Source organism: Cnephaeus nilssonii, assembly GCF_951640355.1.
Source record: "Cnephaeus nilssonii genome assembly, chromosome: 8".
NCBI lineage: Eukaryota > Metazoa > Chordata > Mammalia > Chiroptera > Vespertilionidae > Cnephaeus > Cnephaeus nilssonii.
In genome coordinates this window covers 100,014,282-100,041,491 of record NC_137079.1, presented here as the reverse complement: position 1 = coordinate 100,041,491, position 27,210 = coordinate 100,014,282, and the positions used below count along the sequence as shown (strand labels likewise).

Genomic DNA, 27,210 nt, shown 5'->3' with positions numbered 1-27,210 from the left:
AGTGTATGCTTAATTTCTAGTTGGTCATTTTTCATATTCTTGAGGGTCTCACTAAATTTATCGGCCTTTTCTAGAAAATACTTGAAAAACCTTATAACCATGAGTTTGAACTCTATATCCAGTCGTTTGCTTTCCTCCATTTCTTTCATTTGTGAACTGTTTCTTTGTCTCTGCATTTTGGCTGCTTCCATGAGTTGATAGAGTGGTTTTGTGTGCTGGGTGTCCTATAGGGCCCAGTGGCTCAGCCTTCCCAGTTACCTGAGGTGGACACTCTTGGTGCACCTCTTTGTGGGCTATGTGCACAGTCTTGTTGTAGTTAAGCCTTGATTGTTGCTGGTATCTCTGGGAGAAATTGACCTCCAGGCCAATTGGCTGTGAGGATCAGCTGTGTCTACGATGGGAGAACTTCTGTGCTGGAGACACCCTTATGAGGCAAGACTTGCTTCAGTGGGGCTTTGGTGCTCACTGAGTCTGCCCCCTGAGTGTGTCCCTTATGCATCTGAGGAGTTGTAATCTGGATGGTCCTACTCTGACCCCTTGGTGCACTGGCTCTTGGATCTCCAAGGAGCTGCTAATTTAGCCCCTTCCTGAGGACACTCAGCAGGAGCTATGGAGAGATCTGCAGATTCTTCTTCTTTGTTTGGTTTTGGAGGTGGCCAGATGAGACCCAGCTGTGAAGCAATGCAAGCTGCTGCGGGGCCGTGGCCCTTCTTTTGGATATTCTGGGTCTCACTGACTCAGCTGCAGTTTGTTAGGTAAGTTTAGATTTCAGAGGACAGAGCCATTCATATGCAAAAGCCTCTGCACACAGTTGGATGGGGCAGAGTCTCAGGGTGGAGCAAACAGCAATGGCTTCCCATCAGCCCTGCTCTAAGAGTCCCCCAGTTCTCAGTGTCCCTTAGTAATTGCTGCAAGCATCTCTGATAGAAAGCCGCCCTCGTGTTCCACTTGCTCCCAGACAGTCCAGTTTCTCCCCGTATGAGTCTGGGTCCCTAGAGTCTCGCTCGAAACTGGAGTTCAGAGCAGTTGGGAGCTTTTGTCTCCCTCCCGCTTTAAAAAGAGAGCCACGTACTCAGTTGCCAGCCCTCTCCGCGCGCACCTCCATACCTCTGCTTTTACTTCTGCAGTCATCTGAGTCTCAGTGTGCTTTTTTCTTCCCTTCTAGTTGTAGAATTTCCACTTAGCCAGCCTTCCTGTGGTTCTGGATGATGTCCATTTTGTCTTTTAGTTGTAGTTTTGAAGTTGTGCGAGGCAGCAATTTGAGGTGTTAACCTATGTCGCCATCTTGGTTTCTCCCATCAATAATAACTTTAAATGTAAATGTATTAAATTTCCCAATCAAAGGACATAGGGTTGCTGAGTGGATAAAAAAACATGACCCACATATCTGCTGTCTACAAGAGACCCACCTCAGAATAAAGGACTCACATAGACTTATGGTGAAGGGATAAAAAATGGTTTTTGAGGCAAATGGAAATTTTAAAAAAGCTGGGGTAGCAATACTTATATCTGACAAATTAGATCTCAAAGTCAAGGACATAACAGGAAATAAGTAAGGCACTTGATAATACTAAAGGAAGCAATCCTACAAGAAGATATAACCCTGGTAAACATATACACATCCTGTATTGGAGCACCCAAATACATAAAAAAAACTTCTGGAGGATATCAAGGGAGAGATTGACAGCAATACAATCATAGTAGGGGACTTTAATACCCCACTAACACCACTGGACAAATCCTCTAAACAAAATCAGCAAAGAAACAACAATCCTAAATTACACACTAGATCAGATGGAATTAATTAACATCTTCAGAACATTACACCCCAAAGCCAAAGAATATACATTCTTCTAAAGTGCACATGGGACATTTTCAAAGACAGACCTCATATTAGGTCACAGGCAAAGTCTCTTCAAATTCAAGAAGATAGAAACCATATCAAGCATCTTCTCAGATCACAATGGCATAAAACTAGAAATCAATTACAATAAAATCCAAACACCTTGAGGCTAAATAGCATGCTATTAAACAATGACTGGATTACCAAAGAGATAAAAGAAGAAATAAAAAGCATCATGGCAACAAATGACAATGAAAACACAACAATCTAAAATCTATGGGACACAGTGAAAGCAGTCTTGAGAGGGAAGGTCATAGCTCTACTGGTCTACCTCAAAAAACAAGAAACAATGGTAATAAATGATCTAACTACACAACTCAAAGAGTTAGAAAGAGAGCAACAAGAAAAGACCAGCTTAAGCAAAAGGAATGAAATAATAAAGATCAGAGTGGAGATAAACGACATAGAGACCAAAAAATAATAATAATAATAATACAAAAGATCAACAAAACCAAGAGCTAATTCTTTGAAAAGATAAACAACCTCTATCCAGGCTCACCAAAAAGCAAAGACAGAGGACCCAAATAAACAAAATCAGAAATGAAAGAGGTGAAGTAACAACTGATTCCACAGAAATACAAAGATTCTGAAAAATACTATGAACAACTCTATTCCAACAAAATGGACAACCTAGATGAAATGGACATATTCTTAGAAAAATACAAGATCCCAAAAGTCATCCAAGAAGAATAAAAAAACCTGAATAAGCCAATAACTATTGAAAAAATTGAAACAGCGATCAAAAATCTTCCAGCATACAAAAGTCCTGGTCCAGACAGCTTTCCAGGGGAGTTCTACCAAGCATTCAATGAAGAACTAAAACGTATCCTTCTCAGACTATTCCAAAAAATTCAAGAGGAAGGAACACTTCCCAGCTCTTTCTATGTAGCCAGCATTACCCTAATCCAAAAACCAGATAAAGACACCACAAAAAAAGAGAACTACAGGCCAATATCCTTGATGAACATAAAAGCTAAAATCTTCAACAAAATTCTAGCAAATCGGATTCAACAATACATTAGAAAGATCATACATCATGACCAACTGGGATTTATTTTGGGGATACAAGGATGGTAAAATATCTGCAAATCAATAAATATGATATATCACATAAACAAACTGAGAGACAAAAATCACATAATCATATCAATTGATGCAGAAAAAGCATTTGACAAAATCCAACACCCTTTCTTGATAAAAACTCTCAGCAAAGTGGGAATAGAGGGATCATACCTCAACATAATAAAAGCCCCCATATGATAAACCTAGAGCCAACATCATTCTCAATGGGCAAAAACTGAACCCATTTCTCCTAACAGGAACAAGATAAAGATGCCCACTTTCACCACTCCTATTTGACATAGTACTAGAAGTACTAGCCATTGCTATCAGACAAGAAGAAGAAATAAAAGGCAACCAAATTGGGGAAAAAAAGATGTAAAACTGTCCTTATTTGCCAATGACGTGATACTATACATAGAAAACCCCAAAGACTTCATCAAAAAGCTACTAGACCTAATAAATGAATTTGGCAATGTAGCAGGATACAGAGTTAACACCCAGAAATCTATGGCCTTTTTATACACCAATAACGAACTCACAGAAAGAGAAATGAAAAAAACAATTTCATTTACCATTGCACCAAAAAAAAAAAAGATACCTAGGAATAAACTTAACTAAGGACATAAAAGACCTGTACTCGGAAAACTACAGGACATTGAAAAAAGAGATAGAGGAAGACATAAACAAATGGAAGAACATACTGTGTTCATGGATTGGTAGAATTAACATCATTAAAATGTCCATACTACCCAAAGCAATCTATAAATTCAATGCAATCACCATTAAACTACCAATGTCATACTTCAAAGACCTAGAACAAACTCTTCAAAAATTCACGTGGTATAAAAAAAGATCCCGAATAGCCACAGCTATTCTCAGAAAGAAGAACAAAGTTGGAGTGATCACAATACCAGATATCAAGCTATATTACAAAGCCACTGTTCTCAAAACTGCCTGGTACTAGCACAGGATCAGATATATAGACCAATGGAACAGAATAGAGAACCCAGAAATTGACCCAAGCCATTATACTCAATTAATATTTGACAAAGGAGGTAAGAGCATACAGTGGAGTCAAACAGTCTCTTTAATAAATGGTGCTTGGAAATTTGGTCAGATACATGCAAAAAAATGAAACTAGATCACCAACTTACACCATACACAAAAACAAATTCAAAATGGCTAAAGTACTTGGATGTAAGATGGGAACCCATAAAAATCCTACAAGACTCCATAGGCAGCAAAATTGCAGACATTTGTCATAGCAATATCTTTACAGACACAGTTCCTAGGGCAAGAGATACTAAGGAAAAGTAAACAAATGGGACTACATCAAAATAAAAAGCTTCTGCACAGCAAAAGAAACATCAACAAAACAAGAAAGCTTACTGCATGGGAGAACGTATTTGCCAATGTTATCTCCAATAAAAGTTTAATCTCCAACAGTTACAGAGTGCTCATACAACTTAACAAAATGAAGATAAATGATCCAATCAAAAAATGTGCAAAGGACCTAAATAGACACTTTTCAAAAGAGGACATTCAGAAAGCCAAGAAACCTGCTCAAAGTCACTAATCATCCGAGAAATGCAAATCAAAACAACAATGAGGTACCACCTCACACATGTCAAAATGGCTATCATCAACAAATCAACAAATGTCAAGTGTTGGCGAGGATGCAGAGAAAAAGGAACCCTCCTTCACTGATGGTGGGAATGCAGACTGGTGCAGCCATTGTGGGAAACAGTATGGAGTTTCCTCAAATATTTAAAAGTGGAACTGCCATTTGACCCCCTAATACCACTTCTAGGAATATATCCCAAGAAAACAGGAACCAATCAGAAATGATATTACACCCCTATGTTCATAGCAGCACTATTTACAATAGGTAAGATTTGAAAACAGCCTAAATGCCCATCAGCAGATGAGTGTATTAAAAAACTGTGGTACATCTACACAATGGAATACTACGCTGCTATAAAAAAGAAGGAATTCTTACCATTTGCAGCAGCATGGATGGAACTGGAGAGCATTATGCTAAGTGAAATAAGCCAGTCAGTGAAAGAAAAATACCACATGATCGCACTCATTTATGGATAATAAAGAACATTATAACCTGATGAACCAAAAGATAGATAGAGGCAGAGAAGCATCAAACAGACTGTCAAATTACAGTGGGAAGGCTGGGGTGTGTTGCGGGTGGGGTAAGAGATCAGTCGAAGGACTTGTATGCATGCATATAAGCATAACCAATGGACACAAGACACTGGGGGGGGGGGGTGAGGGCATGTGCCGGCGGGTAGCGTAGGCCGGGGGAAGGTCAATGGGGAAAAAGGGGAGACACATCTACTACTATTTGTAATACTTTAAACAATAAAAAAAAATAGTCTCAGAGTCATAGAAGCATGAATAGACTGTTGAAACTCAGAGGGAAGGCAGGGGAGGGTTGGTAGGAAGAGATCAACCAATGAACTTGTATGCATATATGCAGAACCTGTGGACACAGACAATGGGGTGGTGAGGACCTGGGGGGAGGGGGATAGACAGGAGTGGGCTAGAAGAGGTTAATGGGGGGTGGCGGAGGAGGACTTGTGTAATACTTTCATCAATGAAGATTTTTTAAAAAAATCAGTGCCAGAAGCAGGAGACAGCAAGGCAGAAATTATAAACTCCTTGCTATTCATATGTGTCCTCTGCATTGTCTAATGCACATAAGAGGACACCGAGATTGTGACTGGGCCATTTCTTTTCTTAATAACTAGAGAGAGGCCCAGTGCACAAATTCATGCACCAGTGGGGTCCCTTGGCCTGGCCTGCAGGATCGGGCCAAATCTGGCTCTCGAACATCCCCTGAGGGGTCCTGGATTGGGAGAGGGCACAGGCCAGGTTGAGGGACCCACCGGTGCATGAGCAGGGCTGGAGAGGGACACGGGAGGTTGGCCAGCTGGGGAGGGACTGCAGGAGGGCTCCAGGGCATGTCCAGCCTGTCTCACTCAGTCCTGATTTGCAGGACCAAAGCAGCAAGCTAACCTACCAGTCGGAGCATCTGCCCCCTGGTGGTTATTGCGCATTTTAGTGAGCGGTTGAGCGGCCTTAGCTTATCATTAGCATATTACACTTTGGTTGAACGGAGGACCAGACACTTAGCATGTTAGGCTTTTATTATATAGGATATTTTTTAAAGAGTGGGCCACTTCTGCTCAATTGTTGGAGAGTTGGCCCGGGGACTGAAGGATCTTGGGTTCGATTTCAGCCAAGGGCATGGTCCTTGGCTGCAGGCTCAATCTCCAGCAGGATCATTCAGGGCTCAAGTGGGAAGGCAATCAGTCGATGTTGTTTCTCTTTTTGTGTCTCTCCCCCTCCCTTTCATTATCTCTAAAAAATCAATGGAAAAATATCCTCCAGTGAGGTTTAACAACACTAAGAAAAAAGTGAGCCACTTCTGAGTGGTATCAATTCTGAGGACCTAATTAGTTTACTTGTAATAAACATATCAAACACAATCTGTGTCTTTTCCAAATGTTTTCTGGTGTTTCACACTCAGAGCAATCTCAAGCTTAACATCTAGCCTAGAGCAGAGGCAAATGGGTCAGCTATAGAAAGTTGATTTAAATTCGAGTTTAAGGTTCTTCTACAAATGCTGTTTTAAACAAGGTCAGTGCTTAACTACAACAGTATGATAATGCAAAAATGAAGTCTACCACAGAAGGAAAATGCAGTGCTTTGAGAACCTGACAAAGTAGTTAAGTACAAGGCCTTGCATTTACTAGTACATTTCTGGGGTACCTGGACCTTTTGGATGACTGATTTTCTTATGCACAGGAGCAAATTGAATAAGTCCTATGTGGCTTTCTTCTATTTTCACCTCTGCAGTAAATGCCTTTTCTATGAAGAGCTCCTGGCTGATGGAGAATCAAAGGTTATCAGTATGTTGCTGGCATTTCTTAAAAGTATTAGTAGGAGTCCATAATGACCTCAAAAGCCATGCTACCTAGGGTGTAGTCAGGCCTTGAGGCAAGGTTCTACGTTAATGTTGCTCAGTGCCCATAAAATTGTATCTCTGTTAGATTAGATAATATTAAATCTTAATGGCTGTTAAGCAAATAAATATGCGTAAGAAAATGACAATCCACATAATTATATAACTAGTTTTAAGCACCATTTACTACTCAAGAGTGAATAGATTTTCTTCTGCCTACACCAGCGCAAACCAGTTGCTCTGGTGCAGTCCATGGGCGAAATTATCCTTTTACTCTGAAAAGCTAATAAGGAACAAAGGGCAAGTAACAGTAACCATCAGAGTGGATATAAGATTTGTTGGTCTTATATCTCTGCTGTAACAATCCTCCTTTGGTCTTAGGCTCCGTGTAGAAACGAAAAGTCTCTGGGGTGAGCGGTAAGGGGTGAGGGGGGAGCGGTAAGGGGTGAGGGGGGAGCGGTAAGGGGTGAGGGTGAGTGATGGAGGGTGGCGAGGGGTGCTGCGGGAGTGGGGACTGGCAGGAGCAATGAAGTGACCGACGCTGGTAGAGCCCTGCGCCGCGGTCCCGGAGACAGGCAAGCCTGCGGTCTCGCGGGGAGACACAGAAGGCAGCCAGGTCAGGGGCCTTGGGGCTCTGGCTGCGAGGTGCCCGCCGCAAATTTCCGCGCAAGTGACCGCGTGGCGGGCCGCGCTGCAGCTCGGCGCAGGCTCCCTCAGCTGCTCGGCGGCGGGGGGGGCGGGGGGTGGGGGGAGAGGGGGCGGCGGCGGGGCGGGGGCCGGACGCTGGCAGCTCTCCAGGGCGGCGCACTGACAGGGGCGCTGAGTCTCGGCGGCTCCAGCCTGACTGACGCCGGCCGGGGCCGGGCTGGGGCCGCCGCCGCCGCTGCAGCACAGATTCGGGCCCCACCTCCGGCGTCGGGGACAGCAGCCGGGGGCGCGCGCAGCCAGGCGTGAGTGCTGGGTGCTCGGAGCGGCGGCCGGGGACCAGGCTTGGGGTGGGGAGAGGGGTGAATGCCGACGTGGGCACAGGTGACCCGTGAGCTCCCGGCGCGCGCCCGGAGAGCGCCTGCGAGTGGGTAAGCCTCTCCAGCTGAGGGGAGCCCGGAGGCTGGTGGTGTGGGCGGGGAGCCTGCTCGGGGCGGGCTGGGCATGGGGTCCCGGAGCCGGAGGGGCAGCTCCGGGAGCTGACCGAGCGCCCTTCTCTCTCCTCCAGGCCGCAGCCGCCCAGCTGCCGGCTCCTGGGACCCGTCAGGATGCTTCTCTGGGGGACGCCGCGGGGCGAGGCTGGGGCCCGGGCGTGGGCGGGGCCCGAGGACCGGGCCTGGGAGCCGAGTGCCCGTTTGCTGCGGCTGGAGGGTGTGTGGCGGGTGGGACGGTGGAGGGATGGAGGTGTGACTCACCGGGCCTCTCGGACTTTCTGTCTCCGAGGGTTTTTGCTCTGCTTACCGTTGCGGCTGGAGAAGTGAGGCTCGGGAAAGTTAGCACCGTTCTTCAAGCGTCTCCGGGCCGGCGCTTAGCTTGTGCGGAGAGCTGGGTGTTGATCCTCCCCTCGCCTGCCCCTGGTGCCAGCTCTCTGCGGAGGGCGGCCAAGCGGGAACGGAGACCAGAGACTCAGTGACGCCAGCATTGCGATGGGGAGGAAGAGCCGGGGGGAAACATTGTTAGGAGCTGACACGTCTTCCCTGACTATTCCTTCCTCCTCCCACCTCTGCAGTGTAATTTGAAATGATAGTTTAGAAATACTGTTGACATGTTTCTGGGCTAGAACGGGTACTCCTAAAAAATAACCTACAAATGATGTAAATCTGGTTTGGAATAAACTTGCATGTAAATTCTTTACCCAGTAATTCACAGACACACACCCTCAGAGCAATGTGGATTGCTTTTAATTAGTTCAATTTACAAATATTGTTTCAGTGCCCTGCCTAGTTTATCCAGGGATCTTTGGAAATGTGGGTTAGCCAGAATAATAGAGGATAACTGTAAAGTCATAAGGCATTTAATAATGTTACCTCCTTGGCCTTAAGCATTTGGGGCGTCCTTCTGGGTGAGTGAAATATTAATACTATAGGTTTCTGCCTCAGGATTCCTGTTGTTGTAAGGGAATGCCATTGGATGTTTACATTTTAAAATAGTGATCTATATTTAAAAAGGAAGTAAAAGTAAAACCCAAACACATTCTCCTAACTCCAGATAGACAATTCAACACGTGAGCTTCCCTATGCTTGTAGAAAACCATGAACAGGATTTTGGACCGCTTTCAAGTTTGTGGTTATCCAAGAAGGACACTGCAGATATGGAAATGATGTAATAGTTTACAAATAAGGAGCACTTTAAACATAATATGACATAAGTTTCAAATAATAAAAACAACTTTTAGTGATAATAATTGCCTTCATCCATTCCAAGTCAACTATTCTGACACAACCAATTCCCTTTTTTATGCTTGACTGGCTATCTTTGTCAGAAATGTTTTGTGCTTCAGCTCCCTGGTTTTGTAACTGGACAACCAAGGGGTCCGGGCTGCCTGTCACCACTTCAGCCAATTAAGCAGAGACAGGGTTGAATCATATATGAGCGTTTATTCCAGTAATGCCGGCAGTATGGGAGAGCAGCAGGGCATCCATAAAAATCTGCTCTGCCCTCCCTTGCTAGTTGGCTGGTTATATAGACACCAGGGAGAAGATAGCTACATGCAGCTGGGACCTACAAATGTACCATGGAAAGGGGAGGGTAGAGTCTGCAGTCCCGCCTTCAGGAGCTCAAAGTCTGATAACCAGGAGGCTAATCTACGATGTTACAAACAGCTCAGCCTGTTTCTGGGACCAGAGCATGGTCAGCATTCCAAGGAAAAACTCCCCGAGGAGGTCAGGGTCCAGGTGCAGCAACCAAATCAAAGCGTGCCCTGTCCTTGGTCTGTTCTCAAAACGTTATTTCTTTTCTGAGTGATGGATCCATGGAGGTGTCTTATTTTTTACAGGCCTCTTTCATCCTCCAGTTTCCTAGGGTCTGTAAGAAAACTTCTTATCTATAGTTAGTGAGGTGAATAATTATTAGACAACTGTGGCTCTATTCTCATTACATGTCCTTCCCCACTCTCAGTTTCAGGCTGTGTTTAAGAGAGTGCCAATATAGTCTTGATCTGAGCAAACTCATTTTTTATCAGCACAGTGCTTACTAAAATTCAAAGATAAAAACAAGTTTTAGGTTAAACCCTAAGTATTTTACAATTCTCACACTTTTGTCATCAATATTTTAAAGTCGGCATGAGCTATTTGACTCTTTTTTTTATATATATATTTTATTGATTTTTTTTTACAGAGAGGAAGAGAGAGGGATAGAGAGTTAGAAACATAGATGAGAGAGAAACATCGATCAGCTGCCTCCTGCACACCCCCTACTGGGGATGTGTCTGCAACCAAGGTACATGCCCTTGACCAGAATTGAACCTGGGACCCTTGAGTCCGCAGGCCAACGCTCTATCCACTGAGCCAAACCGGTTTTGGCTTGACTCTTCTTAAAATCTTTTTCTTTTATTTTTATATCTCCAGTTAATGAGTAATCAGATATTATTCATAGGTGTCAACTATGCATCTCTAATTGCCTAAGACAAGGAATGGCAAAGAAGAGATTTCATTTTTAATGAAACATTACAAAAAATATCTATAAGTAATAACTAGTAAATTTGTTTATCCTTTCTAATTGTGCGATCAGTTGGAGAAAAAAGTCTGTCAAGAAATTATTCTGCCGAAACCGGTTTGGCTCAGTGGATAGAGCGTCGGCCTGCGGACTGAAGGGTCCCAGGTTCGATTCCGGTCAAGGGCATGTACCTTGGTTGCGGGCACATCCCCAGTAGGGAGTGTGCAGGAGGCAGCTGATTGATGTTTCTAACTCTCTATCCCTCTCTCTTCCTCTCTGTAAAAAATCAATAAAATATATTTAAAAAAAAAAGAAATTATTCTATAAATATTAAAATATTTAACTTCAGTTTTACAAATAGTTTTAATTCTGATTAATGAGAGTATACATTTCTTCACCAAAGTAGAGAGATATTGTTTAATAAGTGGTCACTATAACACTTAGGTAACTAACTAGTTTATATCTGACATTCCCTCTGCAGAAAAACAGAATAGCAATTTCATTATATTCTGCCTAATATGTTCGAAATAATACTGATCCACAGAATGTATTCTGATTTAAGGGAAGGTGAAGGTTATGGAAAATAAGGTGTTTATTTAAATTTGAAACGCATACTATATTAAATTACAAAGCTCTAATGAAGCTTAGAGCAGATTTTCATAACATCTAGAAAGGAATTCAGAAACAGGGAAGTGTCCAGAGTAAAACAGTAAATATAGTACTACATTGAAAGCATAAATCTTTTATTTTTATTTATTTACTTTTTTAGTTTTAATAAATCTTTATTGTTCAAATTATTACAATTGTTCCTCTTTTTTCCCCCCATAGCTCCCCTCCACCCAGTTCCCACCCCACCCTCTGCCCTTACCCCCAACTGTCTTCATCCATAGGTGTACGATCATTGTCCAGTCTCTTCCCTCACCCCCCCCCCACTCTTTTCCCTTCGAGAATTGTCAGTCCACTCCCTTTCTATGCCCCTGATTCTATTATATTCACCAGTTTATTCTGTTCATCAGATTTTTTACTCACTTGATTTTTAGATTCACTTGTTGATAGATATGTATTTGTTGTTCATAATTTTTATCTTTACCTTTTTCTTCTTTTTCCTCTTTTTAAAGAATACCTTTCAGCATTTCATGTAATCCTGTTTTGGTGGTGATGAACTCCTTTAGCTTTTTCTTATCTGTGAAGTTCTTTATCTGTGCTTCAATTCTAAATTATAGCTTTGCTGGGTAGAGCAGTCTTGGTTGTAGGTTCTTGCTATTCATCACTTTGAATATTTCTTGCCGCTCCCATCAGGCCTGCATAGTTTCTGTTGATAAATCAGCTGACAATCGTATGGGTGCTCCCTTGTAGGTAATTAACTGTTTTTCTCTTGCTGCTTTTAATATTCTCTCTTTGTCTTTGCTCTTGGCATTTTAATTATGATGTATCTTGGTGTGGTCCTCTTTGGATTCCTCTTATTTGGGGTTCTCTTCACTTCCTGGACTTGTAAGTCTATTTCTTTCACCAGGTGGGGGAAGTTTTCTGTCATTATTTCTTCAAATAGGTTTTCAATATCTTGCTCTCTCTCTTCTTCTGGCACCCCCATAATTCAGATGTTGGTACGCTTGAAGTTGTCCCAGAGGCTCCTTACACTATCTTTATATTTTTGTATTCTTTTTGCTTTTTGCTTTTCCAGTTGGGTGTTTTTTGCTTCTTTGTATCGCAAATCTTTGACTTGATTCATGTGATCCTCTAGTCTGCTGTTGACTCTGTATATTATTTTTTATTTCAGTCAATGTATACTTAATTTCTAGTTGGTCCTTTTTCATATCCTCAAGGGTCTCACTAAATTTATCGGCCTTTTCTAGAAAATACTTGAAAAACCTTATAACCATGAGTTTGAACTCTATATCCAGTCGTTTGCTTTCCTCCATTTCTTTCATTTGTGAACTGTTTCTTTGTCTCCTCATTTTGGCTGCTTCCCTGAGTTGATAGAGTGGTTTTGTGTGCTGGGTGTCCTATAGGGCCCAGTGGCTCAGCCTTCCCAGTTACCTGAGGTGGACACTCTTGGTGCACCCCTTTGTGGGCTGTGTGCACAGTCTTGTTGTAGTTAAGCCTTGATTGTTGCTGGTATCACTGGGAGAAATTGACCTCCAGGCCAATTGGCTGTGAGGATCAGCTGTGTATACGATGGGAGAACTTCTGTGCTGGAGACACCCTTATGAGGCAAGACTTGCTTCAGTGGGGCTTTGGTGCTCACTGAGTCTGCCCCCTGAGTGTGTCCCTTATGGATCTGAGGAGTTGTAATCTGGATGGTCCTACTCTGACCCCTGGGTACACTGGCTCTTGGATCTCCAAGGAGGTGCTAATTTAGCCTCTGCCTGAGGCCACCCAGCAGGAGCTATGGAGAGATCTGCAGATTCCTCTTCTTTGTTTGGGGTTTGGAGGTGCCCATATGAGACCCAGCTGTGAAGCAATGCAAGCTGCTGCGGGGCCGTTGCCCTTCTTTTGGATGTTCTGGGTCTCACTGACTCAGCTGCAGTTTGTTAGGTAAGTTTAGATTTCAAAGGACCAGGCCATTCATATGCAAAAGCCTCTGCGCTCAGCTTGGATGGGGCGGAGTCTCAGGGCAGAGCAAACAGCAATGGCTTCCCATCAGCCCTGCCCTAAGAGGCCCCTGGGTCTCAGTGTCCCGTGGTAATCGCTGCAAGCACCTCTGAGAGAAAGCCGCCCTCGTGTTCCGCTCGCTGCCAGACAGTCCAGTTTCTCCCCGTATGAGTCTGGGTCCCCAGAGTCTCACCCAGAACTTGAGTTCAGAGCAGTCTGGAGCTTTGTTTCCCTCCCAATTGAGAAAGCCAGCCACATACTCAGTTGCCAGCCCTCTCCGCACGCGCCTCCTTACCTCTACACTTCCGCAGCTCCTCTGAGTCTCAGTGTGCTTTTGTTTTTCCTTCTAGTTGTAGAATTTCCACTCAGGCAGTCTTCCTGTGGTTCTGGATGATGTCCATTTTGTCTTTTAGTTGTAGTTTTGAAATTGTTGTGTGAGGCGGCAAGTTCAGGTGTTTACCTATGCCGCCATCTTGGTTTCTCCGCATAAATCTCTAATAGTTGTATATTTTATTGGTTACTGTTGATAGTAAGTTGAAAATTTATTCTAACTCAAAGTGAACAGTAAATTATAAGTAAATTAATGATTTCTTTTCTGTTAACCTAGTGAATATCCAAATCATGAGTAGGGACTTAACAACAATAAAAACAAATATCATTTGGCAATAAAATAACCTTTTAAAATAAGTATTCCTATAAATCAGGAGTGGGGAACATCTGGCCGGGGCCATATGAGGCCTTCAAAATCATTTGGTCTGGCCCTGCTGAGGAATTAGGGGTGCGTTAATTAAATGTTTGACCAAATATAGCAGGCTAATTTCTTTTTTTTTTAAACAAACTATATCCTATATAATAAAGAGATAATATGCAAATTGACCCTAATGCCCTCATGTCACAAGATGGCCGCCCCACGTTGTCATAAGATGGCTGCCCCCACGTTATCACAAGATGGCCATCACAAGATGGCTGTCCCCACATCATCACAAGATGGCCACCCCCACATATCACAAGATGGCCGCCCCCAAGTCATCACAAGATGGCCACTCCCACATTGTCACAAGATGGCTGGCAGGGAAGGACAATTGGGGGTAACCAGGCCTGCAGGGGATGGCAGTTGGGGGTGATCGGGCTGGCAGGGGAGCAGTTAGGTGTCAATCATGCTGGCAGGGGAGCAGTTAGGTGTCAATCAGGCCAGCAGGGGAGCAGTTAGGGGGCTATCAGGCTGGCAGACAGAGTGGTTAGGGGCATTCAGGGAGCCAGGCAAGCAAGTGTTAGGAGTTAGCAGTCCCGAATTGTTGTGTGAGGCGGCAAGTTCAGGTGTTTACCTATGCCGCCATCTTGGTTTTTCCACATAAATCTCTTTTAATAGTTGTATATTTTATTGGTTACTGTTGCTAGTAAGTTGAAAATTTATTAAGTTGAGAGGTATGTCCAACTGCCAGTTTAGGCCCAATCCCACAGGGGTCGGGCCTAAACTGGCAGTCTGACATCCCCCAACAGATCCCAGATTGGAGAGGATGCAGGCTGGTCTGAGGGACACCCCTCCAGTGCACGAATTTTGTGCACCAGGCGTCTAATATATATAGTTTTTTTAAAACAAATTATATATATATATATATATATGTATATATATATATATATATATATATCTCCAACATAATAAAAGGGTAAATGGCAAATCAACCGAATGGCGGAATGACTGGTAGCTATGACACACACTGACCACCAGGGGGCAGATGCTCAATGCAGGAGCTTCCCCCTGGTGGTCAGAGCACAGCAGTGGTGGCCGTCAGTCAGACATTCCCTGAGGGCTCCTGGACTGCGAAAGGGCGCAGGCCAGGCTGAGGGGCACACCCCCCCTTCAGTGCACGAATGTCGTGCACAAGGCCACTAGTATGTATGTATGTGTATGTATATATATATTTGATTTCAGAGAGGAATGGAGAGGGAGAAAGAGATAGAAACATCAGTGATGAGAGAGATCATTGATTGACTGTCTTGTGCATGTCCCCTACTTGGGATCAAGTTGGAAACCTGGGCATGTGCTCTTTGCCTGGGATTGAACCCAGGAGCCTTCAGTCCAAACTAGCTAGGCCTAATTTCTTTTTAAGTTTATCTTTATTGTTGAAAGTATTACAGATGTCCCCTTTGTTTGTTTTTCCAATTGACCCTCTCTACCCACCATCCGCCCCTCTCAGGCCTTCACCACTCCACTGTCTGTATCCATTGGCTATACATATATGCATACTAGTGGCCCGGTGCATGAAATTCATGCACATTAAAAGGGAATTAATTAGAGGAAATATTTTAATATTGCTATTTGCCCTTTCTCTATAATAGAAATGTCAGAGATGAAAGAAAATTAGTAAAATGTATATGAAAATCTCCCTCCTGTCAGAGCCTGTGGCATGCCATGGGACCCAGAGTTAAGTCCTCGCCCACCCTTGCACACTTCAAAATCACGCGAGAACCAGACCTGGCCGGCCCCACCCCATCAAGCCCCACAGGGTGGGGGGGCGCAGCCTCAGGTCCCCCCGTCAAGACCCACAGGGCAGGGGGCGCAGCCTCAGGTCCCCCGTCAAGCCCTGCCAGGCGGGGGGCGCGAGGCATGAGGGTGTGACAACGATTTGCATATTAGCTCTTTATTGTATAGGATAAGTTCCCCAGTTAATCACTCCCCAGCCACCCTCACCTCAGCCTTCCATCTGAAATTCATCAGTATTCCCATGCTCCTATGTCTCTGGATCTATTTTGTTCGTTAGTTTATTTTATTTATTATATTTCACATATGAGTAAGATCATGTGATAACTTATCTTTTACTGACTGGGTTATTTCGCTTTAGCATAACACTCTCCAGGTCCATCAATGTTGTTGCAAATGGTAAGACTTCTTTCCATTGTGTAAATGTACCACAGCTATTTTATCTACTCATTTGCTGATGGGCACTTGGGCTGTTTCCAACTCTTAGCTATTGTGAATTGCTCTGCTATGAATGTAGGGTGCATATATTCTTTCTGATGAGTGCTTCCAGTTTCTTATGATATATTCCTAGAAGTAAGATCACTGGGTCAAATGACAGTTCCATTTATAATTTTTTGAGGAAAATCCATACTGTTCTCTACAGTGGCTGCACCAGTCTACATTCCCACCAGCAGTATACTAGGATTCCCTTTTCTTCACAGTCTTACCAACACTTGTTTGCTGATTTGTTGATGATAGTCATTCTGACAGGTGTGAGGTGATATCTCATTGTCATTTGGATTTGCATCTCTTGAATGATTAATGACTTTGCACATTTTTTCACATGCTTCTTGGCTTTCTGTATATCCACTTTGGAGAAGTTTCGATTTAGCTCCTTTGCCTATTTTCAAATCAGATTGTTTGTCTTCCTTTTGTTAAGTTGTATGAGTTCCCTATATATTTTGGAGATTAACCCCTATCAGATGTATCATTGGCAAACATGTTCTCCCATGTAGTGGTCTCTCCTGTTATTTTGTTGATGGGTTTCATTTGCATTTCAAAAGCTTTTTATTTTAATGTAGTCCCATTAGTTTATTTTCTCCTTAGTTTCCATTGTCCTAGGAGATGTATCTGAAAACATATTGCTACTAGAGATGTCTGAGATTTTGGAGCCTATGGTTTCTTCTAGGACTTTTAAGGATTCACATCTTACATTTAAGTCTCTTATCTGTTTTGAGTTTATTCTTGTGTATGGTGTAAATTGGTGGTCTAGTTTCATTTTTTTTGCATATGCCTGTCCAATTTTCCTGACACCATTTATTGAAGAGACTGTCTCTGCTCCAATGTATGCTCTTGGCATACATTAATTGAGCATAGTGGCTTGGGTCGATTTCTGGGTTCTGGGTTCTGTTCCATTGATCTATATGACTGCTCTTGTGCCAGTACCAGGCTGTTTTGAGCACAGTGGATTTGTAGTATAACTTGATATCTGGTATTGTGATTTCTCCAACTTTGTTCCTCTTTCTCAAGATTGCTGCGGCTATTCGAGGTCTTTTTTCGAGGTCTTCCCATATAAATTTTTGGAGTGTTTGTTCTAGGTCTGTGAGATATGCTGTTGGTATTTTAATAGGGATTGTATTGCATCTGCAGATGGCTTTGGTAATATGGACATTTTAATGATGTTGATTCTACCAATCCATGAACATGGTACATTCTTCTACTTGTTTATATTTTACTCTATCACTCTTTTCAGCATCCTGTAGTTTTCAGAGTACAGGTCTTTTACCTCCTTGGTTAAATTTATTCCTAAATATCTTAATTTTTTGTTGCAATGGTAAATGGGATATTTATTTTAGTTTTTCTGTCTTAGAGTTCAGTATTAGTGTATAAAAATGCTGTGGATTTTTGGGTGTTAATTTTGTACTCTGCTACGTTTCCGAATTCATTTATTAAAACTAGTAGTCTTTTGATGGAGATTTTAGTGTTTGCTATGTACAGTATTATGTCATCTGTTAATAATGACAGTTTTACTCCCCCTGTTCCAATTTTGATGCCTTTTTGTTTCTTCTTCTCATCTGATCGCTATGGCCAGCACTTCCAGAACTATGTTGAACAAGAGTGGTGAAAGTGGGCATCCCTCTCTTGTTCCTGTTCTTAGGGGAAATGGTTTTAGTTTTTGCCCATGGAGTACGATATTAGCTGTAGATTTGTTAGATATGGCCTTTATTATGTTGAGGTATTATCCCTTATTCCCTCTCTGCAGAGAGTTTCTATCAAAAAAGGGTGCTGGATTTTGTTGAATGCTTTTTCTGCATCTATTGATGTGATCATGTGGTTTTTGTCTTGCAATATGTTTATGTGCTGTATCACATTTATTGATTTGCGAATATTGTACCAGCCTTGCATCCCCAGAATAAATCCCACTTAATTGTGTTGTATGATCTTTTTAATGTATTGTTGGATCCGATTTGCTAAAATTTTATTGAGGATTTTAGTGTCTATGTTCATCAGGGATAGTGGCCTATAGTTCTCTTGCTTTGTCATGGCTTTATCTGTTTTGGAATTAGGATAATGCAGGCATCATAGAAAGAGTTTGCAAGTGTCCCTTCCTCTTGAATTTTTTGGAATAGTTTGAGGATAATAGGTGTTCTTTTAATATTTGGTAAAACTCCCCTGTGAATCCATTTGGACCAGTGCTTTTGTTTGCTGGGAGTATTTTTATTACTGCTTCAATTTCATCAGTAGTGATTGGCCTATTCAGGTTTTCTGATTCTTCCTCATTGAGTTTTGGAAGGTTGTATTTTTCTAGGAATATGTCCATATCATCCAGATTGTCAAACTTGTTGGAATGAAATTGTTCATAGTATTTTTTTTTTACCTGTCCTTTGTATTTCTGTGGTATCAGTTGTTATTCTGCCTGTTTCATTTCTGATTTTTTTAATTTGAGTCCTCTCTCTTTGTTTCCTGGTGAGTCTCACTAGAGGTTCATCAATTTTGTTTATCCTTTCAAAGAACCATCTCTTGGATCTATTAATCTTTTGTATCACTTTTTGGTCTCTATGTCATTTATTTCCACTCTGATCTTTATTATTTCTTTCCTTCTACTTACTCTGGGTTTTTCTTGTTGTTATCTTTCTAATCCTTTAATTTGTAGGGTTAGATAACTTATTACCTGTTTTTCTTGTTTTCTGAGGTAGGCCTGTACCTCAGTGCTATGAACTTCCCTCTAGGGACTGCTTTTACTGTGTCCCATAGATTTTGGATTGTTATGTGTTCATTTTCATTTGTTTCCAGGATGCTTTTTCTTCTTCTTTAATCTCTTTAGCTGTTTAGCTTCCATGTATTTGACTGTTTTTGAGTGTTTTTATTGTGGTTGAATTCTAATTTCATGCCATTGTGGTCTAAGAAGATGCTTGATATGATTTTGATCTTCTTGAATTTATAGTGTCCTAACATGTGGTCTATCTTTGAAGATATGTATATTCCATAGCTTTGAGAAGAATGTATATCCCGTAGCTTTGGGGTGGAATGTTCTGAAGATGTCAATTAGTTCCATCTGTTCTAGAGTGTCATTTAGGATTGTTGTTTCCTTGTTGACTTTTTGTTTAGAAGATTTATCCAGTGATATCAATGGGTTTTTAAAGGCCCCTACTATGATGGTATTATTGTGGATCTCTCCCTTGATATCCTCCAGAAGTTGTTTTTATATATTTAGATGCTCCTGGATTGGGTGCATGTATATTTGTTAGAATTATGTCTTCTTGTTGTATTGACCCCTTTAGTATTATGTAGTGGTCTTTCTTATCTCTTGTTATGGCCTTCACTTTGACGTCTATTTTGTCAGATATAAGTACTGCTATCCCAGCTTTATTTTTCATTTCACCTTGACAGAAGAATTTTTTCCCATCCCTTCACTTTCCGTTTGTGTGAGTTCTTTGTTTTGATGTGGGTCTCTTGTAGACTGCATATAGAGAGAGTCATGTTTTCTTATCAATAAGCTACCCTATATCTTTTGTTGGGAGCATATAATCCATTTATATTTAAGGTTATTATTGATAGGTACTTGCTTTTTTGCCATTTTTATTCTTTTTTGCCTGTGTTCCTTCCTCTCTTTCTATTCCTTTTTCTTATACAAGTCCCTTTAGGATTTCTTGCATTGCTGGTTTGATGGTAATAAACTCCATTAACCTGTGTTTTTTTTTGTTTTGTTTTTTTTGTCTTCGAAGTTCCTGATTTGACCTTCAATTTTGAATGACAACCTTGCTGGATAGAGTATTCTTGGACCCAATCCCTTGTTTTTCATCACTGTGTTTACTTTATGCCATTTCCTTCTGACCTGATATGCTACTGTTGAGATTTCTTCATCATTGATGTTTGCCAATCCTATATAATAACGAGGTAATATGCAGATTAACCCTCATGCCGTCACAAGAATACTGTGCCCACAGCTGAGGCAGGGTTCCCATAACACAAGATGGCTGTGCCCACAGTGGAGGTGGGGTTCCCGTAACAAGTGATCAGGAGGGACCTGAGGCTGTGTGGCACTGGGGCAGGGGACCTGAGGCTGTGCCCCCTGCCCAGTGGGGCTTGATGGGGGTACCTCAGGCCATGCCCCCTGGCTGACGGGGCTTGAAGGGGGACCTCAAGCCCTACCCCTTGCCCATCGGGGCTTGAAGGGAGACCTCAAGGCACGGCCCCCAACCCAGTCTGGGCTTGGGGACCTCAGGCTGTGCCCTCTACCCTGGCACTGGGCTGGGGGACCTCAGGCCGTGCCCCCTAACCCTGGTGTTGGACCAGGGGACCTCAGGCCATGCTCCCCACCTAGAGTGCACTGGGGGACCTCAGGCTGCGCCCCCCACCTGGCACCAGGCCTGGGGAACTGAGGCTGCACCCCCTGCCCGGTGGGGCTTGACAGGGGCCCTGAGGCTGCGCCCCCTGCCCAGCGCCAGGCCGGGGGACCTGAGGCTGTGCCTTCGCCCGATGGGGCTTGACGGAGGTAGGGCTGGCTGGGTCTGGGTCTCGCTTGATTTCAAGGTGCAGGTGGGTGGGGACTTGACTCTGGGTCCCGCAGCATGCCCCAGACTCTGACAGGAGGAAGATTTTCATATACATTTTACTAATTTTCTTTCATCTCTGACACTTCTATTATAGAGAAAGGGCAAATAGCAAATTAAAGTATTTCCTCCAATTAATTCCCTTTTAATGTGCACAAACTTTGTGCACTGGGCCACTAGCCTATATGTATAAAAAGCCAGCAACCATAATGCCGTAACGACTGGACGCTATGATGCCCACTGTGGCCAGTGAATCGGCTGGATCTGGGGTGGGGCTGGCTGGCCAACCCCCCCCCCCAGGCCCTTCCCCCTGGCCGGCCTCACCCCTGAAGGGCCTCCACCATCCTGATCAGTACACAGCCCCTCCCCCTGGCTGACCCCGCCCTGATTACCCCCCACACCCCAATAGGGGGTTGGACCAGCTGGCCAACCTCATGCAGCCCCTCCCCCTGCCAGGCCCCACCCCAGATTGGCACCCCCTCCTGATCAGGGGCAGGGCCAGCTGGCCAATTGCCTGAGGCCACTTCCCTCAGCCAACCCCACCCTCTGTGGGCCCCCACCACCCTGGTAGGCCCACAGCCCCTCTCCCCAGCCTGCTCCACCCCTGATTGGCTCCCCCACTCTGAGTAGGGGCCCCCCGGCTGGCCAACCACCCATAGCCCCTCCCCCAGGCTGCTGGCCCCTAATCGGCCTCCCCATTCAGGGGCAGGGCTGGCTGGCCCACTGCCCACAGCCCCTCCCCACAGTCAGCCCCACCCCCAATCAGCCACCACCACCAATTTGGCCTGTGCCCTCTCCCCCAAGCTAGCTCCACCCCCGATCACCCCCCCACACCAATTGGGGGTGGGGCTGGCTGGCCCACTGACCACAGCCCCTCCCCATGGCTGGCCCCACCCCCAATCGGCCCCCTCCATCCCAATCAGGGGCGGGGCTCCCTGGCCAATCGCCCACAGCCCCTCCCCACAACCAGCCAGGCCCTGATTAGGTCCTGATTGGAGTGGGCTGGCTGGCCAACCTCCCACCATCTCTTCCTTCTGACAGGCCCAGCCCTGATCTGCCCTGATTGGTGCCGGGCCACCCAGACCCCTCCCGTGCACGAATTTGTGCACTGGGCCTCTAGTTTTATTACAATGTTTCTTGATGTCAGTCTTTTTTGGTTCATCTTGTTTGGTACTCTCTGTGCTTTCTGAACTTGTGATACTTTTTTCTTCCCAAAGTCAGGGAAGTTTTCTGATATTATTTCTTCAAGCAGTTTTTCTATTCCTTGCTGAGCTTCCTCTTCTTCTGGCATTCCCATTATGCAGATATTGTTTCATGTTGTCCTAAATCTCCCTTAAACTCTCCTCCTGCTTTTTAAATTTTTTTTTTTTTTGGTTGCTACTCAGCTTGGATGTTTTTTTCCATCTTGTCTTCTAATTCACTGATTTGGTCCTCAGCTTCTAGTTTACTGTTGAAACTGTCCATGGTGTTTTTTATTGCAGCTACATCAATCTTCATCTCTTCTTGATTCTTACTCACGTTGGTGTATTTCTCATTCCAGTTCTTATAATTCTCATTGAGTTGCTTGTAATTTTCATTCAGATGTTTGAGAATCCTTATAACCATTACTCTGAATTCTTTCTCTGACAGATTACTTGCCTCCATCTCATTTTTTTCTGGTGACTCCTCCTTTATTTCAATTGTTGTGTTTTTTTTTTCTACCCATTTTTGCTTTCCTACGTATTTGTTTATATGTATGAGATCAAACTGCTATGCCACCCAGAATTTTTAGGTTGGTCTAATATAGTAGATGTCTTGTAGGAATCAGTGGTGCAGTCTCTCAGGTATTCTGGGCTTGGTGTTCTAGGATGGGATCCTACTTGAGATATTTGGGTTCTCCTGTTGTAGTTGGGTCTTGAATGTTATTGTCCAATTAATGGATGGAGTCTGCTCTCAGGGTGTCTGATTATGTGGCTCACTCTCTACCACATTGTGCCAGTCATTATGGAGGTGCTGACTGAACAGCAGAAAATACACACAAAAAATCATGACACAGAAGGAATGGAAAAAGAATGTACACAAGACACCTATAGCCACAACAAAAGTGGCAACCAGAGAAAAAGAGAATTAGGAAAGAGAAAAGAGAGAAAGAATGATGGGGGGAAAAAAGAAAGAAAAAGATGCGGAGAAAACACAACAAAACAAACAAATAAACCAAAAAGTACAAACAGAAACACCCAGAAATGGGGTGGGGGCAGAATCTGTAGATGCAGAGCTTAAATAAAGAAAATAAGGTTAAAGAGTTAGAGGAATTGGGGAAGGACCACAGATTAGAATAAAGTAGGGACAAAAAAGATGAGAAAGCAAGGAACAAAAATTTGCAAAAGGAGAATAGAAGACAGAGCAGATAGGCCTAAATTTAGGAAGTGAAACAAGTTAAGAAATTAGGAGGAGACCAAATGAGAAATAGAAGAGATGGGGGGGGGGGCGGAAAGTTGAGTAGTGAAAAAAAAAAGAGAAATGGAAATTGATTAGGACCAAGGAAGTGGAAATTAGATAATATGAACAGATACTAGAATAATAACAAATGAATAAAGCAGATAGATAAAGATCAATTTTTTAAAAAGGGGAAGAGGGAAAGTGAAAAACTAAAAAGGAAAAAGAAGAAAAATGGGAGGAAAAAAGAAAAGAGAGGAAGAAAAGGGTGTAAAAATAGTACTTAAAAAAGTGAAGTCTCATTCACTTCAGCTAAGTTTTAATATCCATGGGAGCTGTCTTAGGATCCCACTCTTCTGTCTGCCAACTAGGCACCCCTGTGTACTGCTTTTTGAATTGGGAGGGAGCTCATCTCTGTGGAGGACCCTTTGAAGTGCAAGGGGTTCCAGTCCCAGACCAGAGCCTCGGCCCAGGTGCTCAGAGCTGTGGAGAGAAGTCTCCACAACCACGGGCTGTAAAAATCAGCGTGGATTGGGGCTCAGTGACACGGAGGTTGCTGGAGACCCAGCTGTCTATCTATATGGCCAGCACATGAACTGAACTTATAACATTCCACTTCCTCTGAGCTCCAGTGCCAGTGCAAGGCTATGGGGGACAGAGACACATATGAGGAGGAACTGGATTGTCTGGCATCAGGGCAGGAACTTGGGGGTGGTTTTCTCTCAGACGGAGGTGCTCACAGGGGTCATTGTTCCAATGTTGGGATCTCCCTGGTGGCAGGGCTGACTGGCAGCCATTTCTGTTTGCTCTACCCTGTTGATTCCCTGAGACCCCACCCCATCCAATTTATAGTCCCACCCAACCTGTGTGCAGCATATTTTGCATGTGAATGGCCTGTCCTTCCTTAGGCTTCAGACTTGGCAAAAATCTCTCAAACAAGCTGCAGCTGGGTCAGGAATTCCCAAACTTGTCAATAAAAGTTCAAAGACATGGCATTAGCACCAACCTGTCTTGCTTCACAGCTGGGCCTCATCTGGGCACTTCCAAACCCAAGACAAATAGGAGGAATCTGCATATCTCTCTGTAGCTCCTGCTAAGTGGCCCAAGTCAGTAGCTAACTTTGCATCCCCCTGGAGACCCAACAGCCATTGCACCCAGAGGTCAGCATCAGACCATACCAGATTACAACTCTACACATCCATAAGCAACAAACTCAAGGAGAAGACTCAGTGAGCACCAAAGCCCCACTGAAGCAAGTCCTGCACAGCACATTTCCCACTGTAGTTGCAGCTGGTCCTCACAGCCAATTGGCCCCGAGGTCATTTCCTCCCAGTGACACCAACAGCAATGTCATGTCTCAACTACAACACAGCCCATAAAGGGTGCACCTAGAGTACCTAGCTTAGGTAATTGGGGAGGCTAAGCCACTGGGCCCTATTGGACACCTACTACACAAGGCCACCCTACCAACTCAAGAAGACATAGCAGCTCTACCCAATACATAGAAACAAACACAGGGAAGCAGCCAAATGTGGAGGCAAAGAAACATGTCACAATTGAAAGAAATGGAAGAAAGCAAATTACTGGATATAGAGTTCAAAACCATTGTTATAAGGTTAATCAAGAATCTTCATGAGACCTCCAAGGGACTTGTTGAGACTTTCAAGAATCTTAGCAAGAATGCCAAAAAATAAAAATAAAATAAAAAATTAGAAAAAATTGGAAATGGACCAGTCAGAAATTAAGCATATACTGACTGAAATAAAGAATAATATACAGGGATTCAACAGTATAGTAGAGGATTCTGATACTCAAGTCAACAATTTGAAATATGAGGAAGCAAAACACACACAATCAGAAGAGCAAAAAGAAAAAAGAATCCAAAAATATGAAGATAATGTAAGGAGCTTCTGAGACAACTTCAAGCATGCCGAAATTCATATAATAGGGGTGCCAGATGAAGAGGAGAGCAAGATATTGAACACCTATTTGAAGAAATAATGACAGCAAACTTGCCCTACCTGGTGAAAGAAAAAGATTTACAAGTCCAAGAAGCACAGAGAGTCCCAACCAAGAGGAACCCAAATAGGATTACACCAAGACACATAATAATTAAAATGCTAAGGACTAAAGACAAAGAGAGAATCTTAAAAGCAGCAAGAGAAAAGCAGTTAGTTACCTACAAGGGAGTGCCCATACAGCTGACAGCTGATTTCTCAACAGAAACTATGCAGGCCAGAAGGGAGTGGCAGAAATATTGAAAGTGATGAATAGCAAGGACCTACAATCAAGATTACTCTACCCAGCAAAGCTATCATTTAGAATTGAAGGTCAGATAAAGAGCTTCACAGACAAGAAAAAGCTAAAGGAGTTCATCACCACCAAATCAGTATCATATGAAATGTTGAAGAGTATTCTTTAAGAAGGGGAAGAAGAAGAAGAAAAAGAAAAGGATAAAAAATATGAATAATAAAAAGGCAATAAATACATATCTATAAATTAAATCTAAAAATCAAAATAAATGAATAAGAAATATAATGAACAGAATAAACTGATGAAAAAATAGAATCAGATGGAAATGGAACAGATTGATGATTCTCAAGGAGGAAGAGGTGGTGGGAAGAGATTAAACAAAGATCTTATATGTATACTAGAGGCCTGGTGCACAAAATTTGTGCACTGGAGGGGTGAGGGGGGGTCCTAAGCCTGGCCTGCACCCTCTCACAGTCTGGGAGCCCTCAGGGGATGGCCGGCAGTTGGACATCCTTAGCACTGCCATGGAGGCGGGAGAGGATCCAGCCACTGCCGCTGCGCTCACCAGCCGTGAGCCCAGCTCAGAGCTTCTGGCTGAGCAGCACTCCCCCTGTGGGAGCACACTGACCACAGGGGGCATTTTCTGTATTGAGCATATGCCCCTCTGTCATAGCAACCAATTGTTCTGCCGTTTGGTCAATTTGCATATTAGCCTTTTATTATATAGGATATGCATTACCTATGGACACAGACAATAGGGTGGCGAAGGCCTGGTATGGGATAGGAACCAGGTGGAGGGGGATAATGGGAGAATAAAGAGGGACATCTGTAATACTCTCAACAATAAATATTTTTAAAAAATAATAAAATATAGTCCATATAAAGTCAGACCCTCTACCAAAAAGCAAGAGAAGGTCCTGGGTGAACTTCTTTGGAATCCTGCTGGTAACTCACCCAAGTTCACCCAATAAGTGGTGAAGTGGCAGGATCAGTGGGCCCTTTGCTTGATCCTATCACCAGGTCAGGGTTATAGGGATGGTCCTGGGTGAGCTTCTTTGGAATCCTGCTGACTACACCAACTATTGTCAACAAGAAACATTTAAACTCGTAAAGAATTTTTGTGAGTTTATTTGAGTCAAACTGTCGACAATTGCTGGGAAGCAGAATCTCAACATACTGGAGTAATGCTCCAGAAAATGGCCGTCTTTCACCTTGTTTTATACATTACAATCAAAGGAGGAGACCTAAGAGGGTTATATGAAATCCATTGGGGATAGATTAGGGAGTTGGGATAAAGCAAAGCAGGAAGTCCTCTGGGATTGGATATAAAGTAAAATAATAGACACATACTTCTTTTATATAGGTGGATACAGGATAGTTAACAATCAACAATTAATAAGATAACAATAACAATGAGGGAATTTGTGGTCTGCACCCTGGCACCATTTGTTGTGCTCTGAGGAGTCCGGAAGTAGGGAAGTTACAAGTTATCCTGACATTCCACAGGTATGTTATCTTAGATGCAAAAAGACAATAGGCTTAGTAAAGGTTGAAAATTGATTTTTGTCAGGGAAAAGATACTGGTGTAGGACATGACTGTCTATTATAAACTGCTTTTTAATTAAAGGGCTTTAATTTCAGACCATCCTTTGTGGTTACATTAGGTCTATGAGTTTTCAAGGCCACCATGCAGGCCTTCCCTGAGATAGTCAGGTTAGCATGTGGCCACATTTTCGTCCACACACCTGTATTCCATCCGCATTCCAAGCCTACCACCTCAGCCCCCAAACCCACTGACATTAAAATTTCCCCGCCAGTGACTGCACATAGGGATGAAACTCCAGCTCCTGGG

At 43.3% G+C, this 27,210-nt stretch overlaps 1 protein-coding gene across 6 annotated transcripts in view; it reads left to right on the top strand.

The window, feature by feature from the left end:
* The first annotated feature begins 7,770 nt into the window (after nucleotides 1–7,770).
* SMAD9 (SMAD family member 9) overlaps nucleotides 7,771–27,210 on the top strand; it is an 85,035-nt gene continuing 65,595 nt past the window's right edge. For 4 of the 6 annotated variants that reach the window (XM_079779253.1, XM_079779252.1, XM_079779251.1 and 1 more), the window contains exon 1: nucleotides 7,924–8,020. The gene's annotated coding sequence lies outside the window, so the exon portion shown is untranslated. Of the gene's footprint in view, nucleotides 7,895–7,923; nucleotides 8,021–23,180; nucleotides 26,865–27,210 lie in introns of those variants that run through there. The other 2 variants (XM_079779248.1, XM_079779249.1) reach the window with 2 other exon arrangements.